Genomic DNA, 12,890 nt, shown 5'->3' on the forward strand with positions numbered 1-12,890 from the left:
ATGTTATTGATTATAGCTAAAAAAAATGAACCAGATATGGGAGGCAGTGGCTTTGTATAGCTTCTACACTTGTTTATGTAGGTATGAAACCCAGGCACTTCTCCTGCAAATGTAATCCTAAATTGTGATGTTGATATCCTTGTCATTTCTATTGGATTACTGTGTACATTATTTCACTCTGGTTTTGTATCATGGCTTGTATATGATTCTGAATCACAGGGTCAATTCAGAGGAACAGGGTTAACTCAGGGTCAGTTCAGAGACCACTTGAGATGTCCAAGTCTCTGAGTGGTAAGTTTCTCATCCCTGGCCCTATGACAAAATTGTATGGCAAATCACCACCAAAATTTAACTTTCCCCGTTTTCAGAATGCAGGATACCCTTGAAAGACCATTATGACATGTGAATATTGGGTGGTGAAGTCACCATGTTGTGACTTTTCTGCTTCAGAACTTTTGGTGTGCATCCATCCTGAAAGACTTCCAACCCTAATGTAAATAGCTCCAAAGGCAGAATAACTTTGGAGGAAGAAAAATAGAGGTTTAATTTAAGCAGCTGTTTTCTCATCATGCAATTGTTTGAAGGCATCATGTTGTGGTAGTGATCAATATGGAGCAGTCTATTCTCATTATTTAGGATATACCCTTATCAGCAGTTGTGCTTAAAAAGTGATTTTCTACTAACACATTATTACCCATAATGAGCTGCACAATGGGAACTCAACTATCTTCTTGGAAGGACTTGTTACTGCCAAACAAAATTAACATCACTAATTCCTTTTGGCTCCAACCTATAAACCAGAATTTCTTTTTTTGTGTGTGCCGACATTCTACCTTTTATGGTATGAAAAAATAGGTAGCTACATTTTAATATTGGAGGTATGTCTATTGTTTCATGGATCTCACTTTCAGTTGTCCATTGCTATATTCCAATTAATTGAAAGTGATATTCTTGATGTGGAATGTTAGCATAATATGCAGGCTGTAGGTCAAAGAGTTTCACAGTGTTGAATATTTAATCCTGCATTTTCTGCTAATTTGGAAATAGCATGCACAAAACTATGTGAGATACAGCAGCAGCTAAAGGACCTTCATGTAACACCAACTAATGGAGTTTAAGAATGTTTGTCACACTCGGCAAAAATAATCTGCTATACATAATAATTAAAATAAAACTCCACTATATCCTCCTGTAGGCTGGTGCCTCTTAAGGAGACATGGAGACTCAAGCCCAGATTCACAAATGTGACTCACAGAAAGATCACACCTATTTTGTAATCTTCCAAATATTGCTGGCATTGCTGATTAAAATATTCCAGTGGAAGAAATCTTGTTTCCTAAAATATGACAGTCACATATTAGTTACATACAAGGAACAAACAATGCATTTCTTATTTAATTATATTTGTCATTGACTGTAAATAAAGTATTCTTATTCTTATTATTTAATTAATTGAAATATATAATTATATACTTGTCTTTCTCCTAAGGATCTCTGGACACAAAGCAACATAAAAACAATATAAAGCAACAGACAGCAAACAATAAAACAAAAGATATAAAACATTAAAAAGCAATGTAAACAAAAAAACCCTTTGCCCTTTGCCCAGGCTCACACACACACTCCATCCATGCAAACTCTCTGATTAATTGTCTTGATGCCTCCTGGAAAGCCAATGGGATAGACGCCCCTCTGTCCTTGTGCAGAACTCTGTTTCACAGGCATGAGGGAGCCACTAAAAATGTCTGCCCTTCACCTGTTCCATGAGGCTATTCCACATGCATGCTGTGGTCACTGAGAAAGTTCAAGCTTGGACCACTGTAGAGCATATCTTAGACAAGATGGGTACTGACAATAGACCTTGTTTGGAAAAATGAAGCTGTGTGTTATCATTCAAATATAATATCCCCAGTGGTGTACTTCTTTCCTCAGTCTAGCAACAGCTGTAGGCTAAGAACATAAAAGGAGTTCTGATAGATCATATCATGAGTTCATACAGTTCAGCAGTTGGTTTATAACAATTGTCAATGGGATGATGGCAAAAATGGCATCTGAGTTAGCAGTTGGTGTAGAAAATTTAGTAGTACCAGTAAATGACATCAGGAAGGAACTAAAGCTTTTTCTAATGTCATTATTCCTAACATAGGGTTGTGTAAAGCCTAATGGTTACTAGGGCTTTACTAAAAAAGAGGCAAGTAGTTTGACCCTTAATCAAGTATGAACTCAACACTCTTCTTATTCTGATTGGATTGCTGAGTGATAAAAAATCAGCATCGGGTAGATTCTACTGTCACAGAATATATGTTAAGTGCATTAGACTTTTTATATTACGTACTGATTGTGGAGAAATACCTTTTCATTTGCATTTTGGGCTTGATATCCCGTATTTAAAGTTTTTTTTTCTCTCCTATTGGGAGACAGGTAAGAAGAGGGGAGTCAAATGCTCCTATGTATTGCCCAAGTACTAACCAACAAACAGTGACATATTTGCCTAGTGACATGGGATAACCCATGTCCCCGGGCACATCCACTGTGGTCATGGGGAGGGCACCAAAACATCCCACCACACAGACTGATTCAGCAAGCCCCAGCAAGTCTGCCACTGAGGCAGCTGACTGCTGCCAATGCCTGTCATAGCCCTGCCCACTCTGGACGGTGGCGTGGAATGTCCAGGAGGTGGGGGAAGAAATCCCACTGTGCTCTCAGGAGCAAAACTGGGGAGCTCCGCCTCCCCTCCCTCCAACCCAGCGTGCCTTATTCTCCCTTAGCTCATGTGCCATTACTCACAAACCTTCTCCCTGGCAGACAGGTGCTGGCAGGCACAGGAGAAAGGAAGCCAAGCCAGGAGCCCAGCAGCAACAGAACTGATGATGATACTGACATTTGTTTGGTAAATCTTCTGATGGGGGGTGATTTGTGAGAGATTTACATGCTTAATACCCACTTGCACTGCCTTGGAGCAGTTTCTGAGGCTAACAACCTATCTCTTAGGGTTGGTGTGAGGACAAAATTAGGAAAGAGAGTTGGTGGGGAGAGAGCCATGTATGTTTTTCTGGGAGTGGAGGTGATTTGTGAAGTATGATGATGACATTTGTTTGGTAAATCTACTGATGGAGCGTGTTTTGTGAGAGATGATGCTGACATTTGTTTGGTAAATCTTCTGAGGGGGGATTTATGAGAGATTTACATGCTTAAAAGTTAATTCCCACTTGCACTGGCTTGGAGCTGTTTCTTAGGCTAACAACCTACCTCACAGGGTTGGTGTGAGGACAAAATTAGGAAAGTGGTGGGAAGAGAGCCATGCATGTTTTGCTGGGGATGCGGGTGATTTGTGAGAAATGATGCTGCCATTTGTTTGGTAAATCTTCAGATGGTGGTGATTTGTGAGAGATTTACATGCTTAAAAGTTAATACCCACTTGCATTGGCTTGGAGCTGTTTTTTCTGGCTAACAACCTACCTCACAGGGTTGGTGTGAGGACAAAATTAGGAAAGTGGTGGGAAGAGAGCCATGTATGCTTTGCTGGGGGTGGGGGTGATTTGTGAGAGATGATGGTGACATTTGTTGGGTAAATGTTTAAGATTTACATGCTTAAAAGTTAATTCCCACTTGCACTGGCTAGGAGCTGTTTCTCAGGCTACCAACCTACCTCACAGGGTTGGTGTGAGGACAAAATTAGGAAGGAGAGTTGGTGGGGAGAGAGCCGTGCATGTTTTGCTGGGGATGGGGGTGATTTGTGAGAAATGATGCTGCCATTTGTTTGGTAAATCTTCTGATGGAGGTGATTTGTGAGAGATTTACATGCTTAAACGTTAATATCCACTTGCACTGGATTTGAGTTGTTTCTGAGGTTAACATCTTACCTCACAGGGTTGGTGTGAGGACAAAATTATGAAAGAGAGTTGGTGGGGAGAGAGCCATATATGTTTTGTTGAGGATGGGGGCAGTGGTGGGATTCAAAAATTTTAACAACAGGTTCCAATGGTGGTGGGATTCAAACAGTCACGTAGTGCCAACGGAGCAGGGTGGGGCACAACATGGCGGGGGCGTGGTCTGGGCATTCAGGGTGCGGGGATTTCTGGAGCAGGGTGGGTGGTACTGAAGCAGGGGCACTGGGCAAAATCTCCTCTCTTCACCCCGATGCCTCCTGGATAGACAGTTTTGCAAAACGGAGCCAAGCACTGAGCAAAATCTCCCATCCTCATGGCACCAGGGTAGAAAGTTTTGCCAACAAGAACTGGGCAAACTCTCCACTCCCCATCCCCATGCCACCAGGGTAGAAAGATTTGCCAACAGAACCCAAGCACTGGGCAAACTCTCCCCTCCCCATCCCCATGGCACCAGGATAGAAAGTTTTGCCAATAGAATTCAAGCACTGGGCAAACTCTCCCCTCCCCATCCCCATCCCACCAGGGTAGAAAGTTTTGCCAATAGAAACCAAGCACCTCCTTTCCCTTGGTGCTCATTTATATTGTGTGTTTAAATGGTGAAAGTTTACATGGTATGGAGAACTACCACCATTCAAAATAGTAAACAATCTATTAAAAGATAAAGGCCACATACAGTCTGCCCAAGGACATATTCAGCATGAATCAGAAAAGAAAAGTGTAAACATTCAGTTCTCCTTTCCCTTGTGTTAATGCTAGCTCAACAGTAAGAACGTTGCAAAATGGCTGTGGGGAATAACTCAGCTTGGTAGCGAGAGGTAGGCTAGCGAGGGGATCTTTACAACAACTATAGCAGAAAATGGCTTTGAAACATTCTACAGAGAATGCCTAATCTCCAGGAAGGTTTAATCTATCTTCTTGCACCCCCATGTCGCTGTGTCCCTTCTAGGTGTCAGATTCCAGTTAAGATGTGAGCCAATCGTCTATGAGTAAATCAGGGGTCATTTCATTTCTCCAGCCAGAATGACCATTAGCATTTTCAGAGCTTTGTTGGCAGATGCATATCCAGGCAAACTGGAACCCAGGGACAAACCCTGAGTTTGGTGCCCCCCCCCCCTTAGTATGGGCAGCCACCCTCCTCCACCACGACCAAGCAATGATTTTTGCACCAGCTCACAAAACACCTACCACCCCAGCAAAACATACATGGTTCTCTCCCCACCAACTCTCTTTCCTAATTTTGTCCTCACACCAACCCGTAGGTTGTTAGCCTGAGAAAAAGCTCCAAGCCAGTGCAAGTAGGAATTAACGTTAATCTCTCACAAATCACCCCCATCAGAAGATTTACCAAACAAATGTCAGCATCATCTCTCACAAAACATTCTGCATATTGAGCACATGTGATAGTGAAGTTGCTGCGTTTCATCATATGCTATGTGTTTTCTCCTATCCTTTTTGTTTTGGTGGAATATACTATGGAGTATTGGCTAATTAATTAAATTAATTGCCTGCATCCTGCAGGAGGGGTGAGCATTGCATTCATTTGCTTTCTTCTGTTGTGTAACAACATGAGAAGTTTTGCTATTTATCCTGGGACTTTTTACAGGTTTAAGCATAATTAATATTATTACAATTGTTTTTCAAAACACTGTGGGATCAGCTTTATTATCAGTTCCATAATTGCACCAAGGACCTTTTTGTAGGGATATTTTCACCGTGGGACAATTTGTGTTGTCATGGATTTATTAATTTATTCCACAGCTTATTTTCAGGGCAAAGCAGTAAACCTATTGAACCATAAGCCCTAGGTGAATAGATTGCTTTCTGTTTGTGGTATTTACTGTTTGAGTAAATTAGGTGTACATAATAACCAGCTGTCGACCTCCAGATGTAATACAACCAAGCTGCATAAATTCCCCTCCCCTCTGACATGACGGCTTCCCTTTGTGAAGAATCTGGTGGGCTGCTATAAATAACATCCTACTGGGTAACCTAATTTCATGCCAGTTTTGTTTTTATTCTTACATTTTTAATCATTACTTGAAAAGCATATTTTTAGAAGGGTGCCCTGGTTTGCTTAAAAATGTTTACCATCTGCTTGGGGATGTTATTTCTAAGTATATTGTTAGGAATTGTCATTTGAAACATTCTGTATTTTTTTCCAGCAATAACCATCTAGGTATCAAAACATGATAATTGGTTTTATGGATTCAGACTTTTGGTCTGTCTCAACAACAGTGCAGATGATTGCCAGTGGGCCTGCCAGGCCCTATCAGGAAGTTCCCAGCTGCACAGAAGGCCAGTCTATGTGATGTTACTTTGGCTTTTCTGAGTTGGAAAAGTCACATGAAACAGGCCTTTCTGCAAACAGAATGTGATGGACAGGTTCGGTTCCACTTCTCCCTAAGAGTGACCAATGAAAACTGAAGGATTGTTAGTGAGACACAGTTGAAAAAGAGCAGTTCAGAAAGCAGTTGGTTCAAGAGAACAGGAAGTTGAGGAATGTGTCCAGCTGAGCAAAGATGAGGCAAAGAGTCTCTTAAAGAAAGAAAAGTTCTCACAAAAGATCCCAAATGTTGAAATTTGAAAACAGTTCAGAAGTTCAATATGAAAGAAACTTTGTAAAATCTGCCTTACTTTCTCTAGTGTTATGTTCAAGCCATCAATAAAAGCTTCATGTTTGATTAACCTTTTGGGTTGGTTGTCTCAGGGAAAGAACTTACACACCCATATTGGCTGAGATCTCTCTCTCTCTTCTCTCTCTCTCTCTGGTGAATTCTTCACAGCAGAAATAAAACGTCTTTAGGATTTCTTAAAAAGCATTTGGGGAAGAACTTTAGGTGGTTTTCTTTTCCCAAAACATCTTCAAAACATTCTATTTCTCTCAACCCGTTTTTTTGTGAAAATCATTAAACTAGCAGTCTTTTTTTCCCAACCCAGGTTGAAGATGTTTCCTGCTGGCTAAGCAAACAAAAGCAGGCAGGAAACACTTTATTTCTCCCACCTGAACCTCTTACTTTCATTTTTGCTGCTCACACCCACCATTTTGTGTTCTGCGGCAGAGATTTTCTGAAGGTTCCCCACAGAGGTTTCCTCTGCTTGTGTATCATCTATGTGCGATATCCGTGTAGAGTAGATGAATAAAGTTTGATTCTGCATGAGTCATTTTTTCTTTTTTGTTGTTTCAAGGGGGAATGTATGTGAAGCTATGGCAACACAATTAGAAAAAACTTATTTATGTTGCTGCAGCTTCACAGACATTCCCCTCAAAACAAAAAAGTAAAAATGACAGATGCATGGGACCACTAGGGAAACCAGACCTTATTCATTTACTTTTTAAACACAGAACTCGCGCCTGGCTGAGCTGCAAGTGCAAGGAATACATGATGAAGTTGGACATTTGGGTGTAGAATGTGCACTGGAGCTCACTAGAAACAGATTTTATTGGCCCAGGATGGCTATTGATGTTGAAAGGAAGTGTAGAACGTGTGAAAGATGCATTGTGAAAGACCAAAGCAGAAAAGCCATCTTCCTTAGTAAATATGAAAGTCTACCTTCCAATGGAACTCATATGTATTCATTTCTTAACATTGGGATGTGGAATATTCAGGCTCTGCAACAAATCTGGGAGAATTGCACCTTTTCTTATACGGTAATAGCCCAACTCTCTAGCTCCCTTAGTGAACTCTAGGTTACACAAGCAGAGAAAAGAAAACCTCCATGGATAGCCTTCACTAAACAGTGGAGGCATGGAGAATCTAAGCAGTGGCACACAAAATGATGGGTGCAATTGTAAAACTGACAAGAGCTCCATGCATCAGGCAGGAAAAAAAGATCTGTTTTGGCTGGCAACTCTTGTGTTCTTCATGCTGTGGGAACATAAAAGGCCAAAATGGATCTTTTAAAACATCTGCCAGATGTTTTATTTCTGCTATGGAGAAATCACCTCTCTGTGCTCTCTCTCTTGCTCTCTGTACAAATAAATGATTGCAGCAAGATAATATGAGTATGAATAAATGGTGGCAGCAAGTGAATGTTTGAGTCCCCAACTCAAATAAGTCTGTGTGGTGTCTGAGGCCCTTGTAAGCCCTCTGACCAATCCTAATATATATATATATATATATATATATATATATATATATATATATATATATATATATATATATATATATATATATATATAGTTAGTTATATATATATATATTATTTCATAATATATATTATATATTATTTCATAATATATATTATATATTATTTCATAATATATATATATATTATTTCATAATATTTTCCTGTTAAACTACATAGGCAGAAGCCACCTCTCATATTTTTGTGTGGTTAGCAGAGTGTCCAAGCTGGGAAAGCAGGTCCCCAGAGCAAAAAAAGTTCTGTTTGGCCAAGATTAAATCAATGGGATGGAGTTACCTCACTGCATAACCTGGAGGTTCTCACATTTTGTTTGTGGAGCATGATCTTGATTACTACACCTTGCAAAAGATACTGTTAAGCACATTAAAGAATATGGGGAAAGCCACTCTTAGCATCCAGTTTACTGCTGGAATTCTCACTATCTCTCTTCTAGCAACAGTATTTAGTAGGTTGCTTCCTTGCATTTCCCCAACCTCTAGATATGATCTCCCCTCAACAACTTGAAAGATCCCATCCTGAATCAATCAAGCCGTTCACATTCAAAATCTGAATACTGAAGAAGGCCTAAGAGACTGTAAGAGCATTACTTTGGCATTAAAAGCCATTCTGTGCTTCCTGATATAATCTAGGACCAATTGACTCCCATTGTCCCAAGGGTGTAGAACAATAGAAGAGAGTAGCTAATTAAGCTCACCCCAGCAAGCTCCAGCATGGGAAATTCCAGAGAATTTTAGAAAAATGAAACTTAAAACTCACTTGTTCCCGCCCCCCCTACCTGCCTGGGCAAAGAGGGTATAAAAGTTTAGTTCACCCCAACTCCAGTGCTTTCCTATAACTAGCCTGCTTACTTGCCTCCCTTTGGTCTGGTCAGTTTGGGAGACCACAATATCGCTTTTCCTTCGCCTGGATTCAGATGCTGGGTCATTTGAGATCCTTGCCTTCTACAAGATCTTCTTCTTCAGGCTGAGATTTAGGTAACGTATTACCCTGAAAACCCCCCTCCATTTCTATCCTCCAATCTATCTTTTAAAACCTTTATATATCTTAGGAATTTGAATGTATGTGCTCTTATGCCTTACTGTGTGTTTGTATTTTTAAACAAATTTATATAAAATGTTTAAATTCAATTTGGACTCTTGCTTCTCTGTGGAATATTCTTTGCCAGAATTCCTTCCCCATATTATACAGTCTAAAAGATATCCTCTTGGACCCTCTTGCTGCCAAAGTGAGTGCTCATTCCCCTTTGCTACTTTTAAAACCATATGTGTGCTGTTACAGTGTTAGCAGCTGGTGGAGATTCCCTTTAATAAAGTCCTTACCCCTGTTAGGCCAGTGACACCCTTTCCGCACAGCCAAGGGAGAGAGCCTGCATCGGCATTAATCATGCCGATGCAGGCTCTGGGGCCTTTCGCACAAACGGCCCCATGGGCTGCACAGCTGTTGGAGCAGGCTTCGCACAGCCGTGCAGCCCCCTTGCCTCCTGCTGGCAACCATTGCTCTGCTGTTGCTCTGAGGAGGCCAGGCAACACGTCCCCATGGCCAGAGCAATGGCTGCAGCCTTGGAGGCCAGGGGACATGTCCCCATGGCTCTTCAGAGTGACGGCAGCCACAGGAGGTAAGGAGGCATTTGGGGCCTGGGAGGGAAATACGCTGGCTTCCACGCATTGCCGTTCGCATGGCAGCAGATGGAAGTCAGCATTTGCAGAAAACCTCGCTCCCCGAGCGTGTTTTGAAAACACCGTTTGGGCAGGAACAGAGCACCGCTGCATTGATTTGGCAGTGGCGCCTGTGCGAAGGGTCCCCACCAAAATGGTATTTTACCAGGCTGAAGTCGTTGCTTTTTGCCTGTGCGGAAAGGGCCTGAGTGAGGTGTGATTTTTAATAGTGACTGGGCTATTCTGTTGATGTATCTACGAGTGCGAGAGAAGCTGGGATGTGAAATAGTCCTGGCTTTTTATATATTGTAAAAGATGCAAAAGGTGTGTTACACAGATGTTCATACAAAGGCCCAGTTTGCAGATATCAAATTGGAACTTCCTTCAGTGATCCCCAGTGTGGCAAACATGAGCACCATTGTGTTTACCAAGCTGTTATCTGGTGCCCACTTGCTTCCTCCCCTAAAGAATTCTCCCCCAAAGCAAAGGACCAATCCTGGCTTTTCTCTGCCTTATGAGAGCAGGAGGTGTTTCAGAAGACTTCAGAATGCAACATCTTCAGGTCTTCACTGAACACTTCTAGAAATAGCTGCCTCCACCACAGGAAGATGCTTACTTTGGAACTCCCAATATTTTGTTATTTATTCTGATGTAATTTCTATTTTGTGATTCATCCTGCCTCCCAAAGCTGAAATTTTGGGGTGGTGTCCACTACACTTTCTCAAAATTCCAGAATGCCTATAGGCTCAGTGTTTGAAGACCCCTACCTTTTTCTAATAAGAAGATATAATAGAGTTGCCATTTTATACAGCATGTTACTTAGCTATATTGAGCAGTACTGCTCCATATATGTTAATATCTGTAATCATCATTTCCTGCCTAGGTTAGATATAGAACTGCCAACAAAATTATAGTGATATTAAATTGAAAGGGTTGTCAATCAATATGATATTAAAAAGTGCTGCCAGATGCCATATTTAATTCAATTAATTTGTTCAATGTATGCCCTCTTTTTAATTGCAAATGATTTTGCAAAAGTGGGTCTGGTAGACATCATGTTAAAGAGATGAAATAGTATGAACATTTTTGGTGATGATTTCTACCACACATTTCTACAAATTTTGGCATCAATAGGACTGGGCATTTGGGTGAACCCAAATAGGAATAAAACCCTTTAAAAATCATTTTCAGCTTTTCTCTGGGGGGTTTTGCCTCCTCCCACCAAAAAAGTAAGTTATTCAAACAGAGCCAAAAAGCACAGCCCCCCCCCTCCAAAAGTCAAATAGTTTTCAGCTTCTCTTGGATTTTGGCAGAGGGACAGCCAGCAGAATTGGATGCAGGGTCAGCTCAGGCGTCCCTGTGCTCAATTCTTCCCTTCAGCCTTGCAACCCACAGCTGACTTCAGAGGTGGAGAGCCAGCCAGGAGAGCTGTTTGCAGGGATTGGGCAAGCCAGTTCCTGCAAACAAATTACCTGGGAAGCAGAGGCATAGCTGAGCAAAGCTGTGCCTGGGGTGGCCTGCAAGTTTTCCGTGCCCCTCCTGCCACACCCACTTACCTTATCTTGCAGGTATGATGGTGTGGCACCATTCCCCCCTCTGCCCCATGGAGCAAGTGGCTGCGTGCTCCTGAGGTGGAGAGTTTTTCCCCTGCTTGGTGCAGCTGGCGGCATGGGGGTGAGGGTGTTTTTGTGTTCCCCACGTGACCTGGTGGTAGCACACCAAACACAAGCCACCCTGGATGTCCCCATTGGCACTACGCCACTGCTGGGAAAAGACCAGTAGTGTAAGGCCAAGGGGGCATGGTTTCGTGTGATGCATCAGGCATGCACCTCTGCAGGGGCATTCTACAGATGTAGTGGGGGCATTCCGAGGTGTTCTGGGGCATTCTGGGGTGGGGTGGTGGCGATTGGGGGTGTGGCAGGGGCGCAGGGCACACACATGTCCCAGGCACAGTTCCCCCTCGCTCCACCCCTGGAAGAGGCTCTAGGACAGGGTTGTCAAACATGTGGCCTGGGGAGGGTGGATCTGGCCACTTGAAGGGGCTTACCAGGCCTGTGATCCAGCTGAGGCAAACCACCACCACCCCACTTCTGATCTGAGGAGCATGCTGCAGGCTCACTAGTAAAGGCAGCCACCCACTCCCTGCTCCTGATCTCAGCTGGGAAGCCCACAGCAGGCTTACCGGTCTAGGCAGCCATGCCACCCCACCCCACCCCACCCCACTGTGTGCTTGCCAGTCCAGGCACCCACTTGACACTGCTCATGATCTGCCCTGGTGAGCCAGCCCCCTGTGCTGCTGTGTGCTCACCTGCTGAGGCAGCCACTCCTTTCTGTGCCACCTCTCCCAGTGCCAATCTGGGCTGGTGAGTCTGCTGTGGGCTTTGCAGCCAAGACAGCCCTCCCAGTACTGATCTGGCTGGTGAACGTGATAGGCTTGATAGCTGAGATAGCCACCCCACCCTAGGTTGGGCTCAACTGAATGTGCCCCCTTCAGCTGTTCTGAGCGGCAGGTATCAAAGGATTCCATATCATAAAAGAAACTGCCCCTGCCCATGGAAGGCCATCAAATCAATCGATCATGTCCTTCTAGACCTTTAAACCTCTCTCAGAAGTCAGTATATTGATCCCCATATCCAGAACTGGAAATTGTTTGATTCATACATGTGCTGTGTACTTTTGTATGGTGGAAGGTTTTGTGTTTATACTGTTTTAGATTATTAAGGTGCCTTAATTACTTTTTCACCTCACTAAGTAAATTGTTTAGTTCAACACAGGTGCTGTTGTATGGGTGTCAATTATAGTAGCAGTAAGACTGGCAGTGGTTTCATATTTACAATTGAAATCTCCAGGATCCACCTGGAGGTTGGCAGTTGAACCTCATGAGAGAGGATGTCCCAGACGTGGATTGCCACATCCCAAAATCTTGCTCCCTGGGCTTGACCCACATTGTCCTTGGTGGCAGTGACATCTAGAGAAGAACCTTCAAGGATAATCTCAAGGAACATGTAGGATCTTGGGGGTTAGGTCATCCTAGATACATACCCCGAATATAGACTGTTTCTGAGGAACAACCAGTACTTAGAATGCACAGAAACTATTTGGAAACCAAAGCAAATCTTTCAAGACAGGGAAAACAATGTTTGGACTCACCATCCTGAAGCACCAGATTTTAACATCACCTAGCAAAGAAGCCCATACT

The sequence above is a fragment of the Sphaerodactylus townsendi genome, linkage group LG05 (assembly GCF_021028975.2).
Source record: "Sphaerodactylus townsendi isolate TG3544 linkage group LG05, MPM_Stown_v2.3, whole genome shotgun sequence".
Taxonomy (NCBI): domain Eukaryota; kingdom Metazoa; phylum Chordata; class Lepidosauria; order Squamata; family Sphaerodactylidae; genus Sphaerodactylus; species Sphaerodactylus townsendi.